Genomic DNA, 3,491 nt, shown 5'->3' on the forward strand with positions numbered 1-3,491 from the left:
GAGCTGTGGGTCCCGCCCTCCATGTGGCCCTTCTCTTCGGCTGTATGCTGTAAAGATGGCGCTGGGGGCGGGCTGTGGGCGTGACTTCCGGAATCAGAGGTTACCTGGGAGCTGTAGTCCCGGCAGATTTGAGAAAAAGTCCTAGTTCCCGCATACTCGAGCTGTGCTTGTAGAGGCTTCTGGTCACCGGGGTTCCATCTGGGGGAGGCTGGATGCAGTACCTACCCCATCTGGGACTTCCCGATGATCTCGGCTCTTTTTGGAACCTGTTTTTTTCTTTTTCTCCGGGAGCTGTGGATCCCGCCCTCCATGTGGCCCTTCTTTTCCGAGTCATCCTGATTTTGAGAAAATATTTAAAAATGCAACCAATGAAAAAGGAGATCCCTCAAGTTCTAGAGCACAGACCTTGCATATATGAGGCTCCAAATTCATTTCCTGATATTGCATGATCCTCCAAGGGCTACCGGATGCGACCCTGGTAACTTCTGAGCACCACTCACTGATGACTTATGACTGGGCATGCAATAGTGCAAATATAAAGTAGCAGCTATATATGACTGTGAATGGTAAGGATCTATCTATAGTTGCTCAGAGTCTCGGGCTAACCTCACAAAGAATTAAATTCTATCAACAAGTACAAAGCATGGAGGAATAACTAAAAGTTAGAATTAGAATAAGGCTCAGTCACCACTGGGATTTCATTCCTATGAAAATACGAGCAGAGTACAGAGTAAAGTAAAACTTGAACTCCTTATCCATAGACACTGTAATATGCTTACAGTGTAAGCCTATGTAAGGGAGCTTGAGTATTTATCCACCATCCTTTTTTACTGATTGAGTACTGCTTCTGTGGAATTTGACTTCCTGTTCTTCTGTCCTGTCCTGCATGTGGGTTTATTCTGCTCCCACAGACAGAGAAATGGTGATCAGTGGCAGGGAAATAGAAGAGATTGTGGTAATTCAAAGCTTTGAAATACAGAGGTGACTGCTAGGGTACATGGGCAGAGGCTCAATAGCACTTGTTGTATTCCTAAACTGTAATAAGACTGTAAAAAGACTGTAATAAATTTCCTAAACTGTAATAAGACTGTAAAAAGACTGTAATAAATTTCCTCCTTGTTTCTTGAATTCCTATCTCCTCAATTCTTACTACTTCTTTGAAATTATTAAAATATAGGTAAACTCTTTCTAATTGAATTCTTAGGTTTTTTTTATCTGAAGACTTCAGGTTGCCAAGATAAATTCTAAGACCAACCCATTTATAAATGCTGGTTTAGACTGATTGGGCTCATTTGAATTTAACATCTTAGCTCAAATATCCAGATTTTGTACAGGATTGATTTTTGTAGATGCAGTGTACAGTTGAATTGGTAAACTGGATATTCCCAAGCCACACTTAGAAATTTCAGATAACAAATAGATGCAGTGAATTTTTTTAAGAAGTGAGGTATGGGTTTTGTCATTGACAAACCTGATGAAATTCCCATTGCCTTCATCTAATATTATTTTCCACTATATCTAAAAACTTTCCAGATTCTGAGTAGGGTCCATGCATGGTGTCAATGTCTTAAAGTAGCAGTTATATATTCCAAGAGAGAGATGGGCATATGATTAATAGAATACAAAATATCAAATATATTTTTCAGGGAAATTTTTCACTAGTAAATATGTCATCAAGATAATTTGTTTTAAACATAAAATGATTACATGGGCTCTTTTCCATTGATAGGATAAATAAAGCATAAAAGAGTAGTTTGCTACTCCAAAGCCTCTTCTGAATATGTGCATTTTTATAAGATTGTTTAAATAATCAGTGTTTCATGTGTGTTCTTAGAAAGGTAGGAAAAGTAGAATGAAGTATGTGCCTTGCTTAAGGAAAATCTAGACTTAATCTCCACTACTTACAAACTAAGTAATCAGGTAACTTAGTTTGGTAGGCTTAAATGCCCATAACTGTATCAAAAATAAGACCTGTATATATATTATGACATAAAACATGTTAGAGTCCATCAATGGATATGAAAATAAGCAAATCATGCAGTTTATGTATTTGCAATATAATATTACTCAATAATTAGAAATAAATAATTGTAGATGCACAATATAATCTCAATATAATTTTGCCACAACTCCCAAAATGTTATGTCCATAAAAGACAACATGAGTGTTTGGTTGAAGATGAAGAAATGTAAAAGGATAGGGGTGAGACTCAGAAAGGGAAACTTCTGGGGTGATGAAGTGGTTCATTTTCTTGATTACTGTGACAGCTTTACAAGTTTTACAGCTTTATCAAAGTTATGTTTTAAATTATGCCATTTATTGTATGCTAATTACGTGTCAATGAAGCTGTTGACAGAAACAGTCTTAGTGACAAAACAGACATAGCAATGGCTGTAATTTGCCTTCTCCAAATTTGTTTACTTCACCTTGACTCAGACTGCTTGGACTCAAATTTGCTAAGTTCCAGTCAATTAAACCTCTAGAGAAATTTTGTTGCTGTTTTGCCTGTTTTCATCACCTCTTTCTTTCCTTGTATAACAGAACCTTTTCTCTTTGAGCAAATTATTTTTTTTTCTCTCTAAAATTCAGTTCTGTGGGGTTCGGCAATCATAAAATTGAACACTCTGGCCAACCAGCCACAGAGCTTATTGCTGCCACAATGGTCAGTTTCCCTGGACTTTGCTTCAAAAAGCAAGTACCTGTAACCTTTCTCAGAGGATTGCCCTTGATCTGCTAGAGCAGCCTGACCTACAGAGAGCCAGACATAAGTGCTAGGAGATTATACTCTGTCAGGGCAACCTGTAGTCAATAGCTGGAACACAGACACAAAGGCCCCATTCCCTTCCTTTTTGACTGGGACAGACTGTGGCATGCAATTCATACTCCAGAAATTCCCAATGGTAACAGACGGAAGCTGTCTCTTCATCAGACACTGTGTTTAAATGACTCTCTACCTGGCTTTATCCTCTTTCTCACATTATCTTCCCATTTTCTCTGAGAGCTCTTCCTTAATAAAACCACTTGTACTTGAGTCTGACCTAAAACAGCATGGTAAGCCTCTTTCAGAACAGAGATTTGTCCAGGGATGACCTTATCATGTCTTTGAGATATTTTTAGAATTGAAACGACAGGATGAAGGCTCTTTTTACTATATTTTTTAGGAAAGAGATGATCCAGGACCTACTTTTAAATGATTTTTTATCTAAAAACTGCATTTAAAACATTAGTTCAAAAAATAATGGTTACAAACTCTGCTACCATACTACTGGTCTCTTATCCTATTTACAACCTTCAACCCTACCTCATTTCTCTTCAATCCTAATGATCATCATTTTATTCTCATGATATATGTCCAGTTCAGAGATTACTGCTTGTGGGGCTTGGGACACTATATGTAGTGGCACGTGTGTCACCCCAAGTCAGTTACATGCAAGGCAGGTGTGATACTGACTGGACTGAATTATCTGACACTCCTTGCTTCCTTTTTAAAA

Source organism: Sorex fumeus, unplaced genomic scaffold (assembly GCF_029834395.1).
Source record: "Sorex fumeus unplaced genomic scaffold, SorFum_2.1 ptg000056l, whole genome shotgun sequence".
In the NCBI taxonomy this organism is placed as follows: Eukaryota; Metazoa; Chordata; class Mammalia; order Eulipotyphla; family Soricidae; genus Sorex; species Sorex fumeus.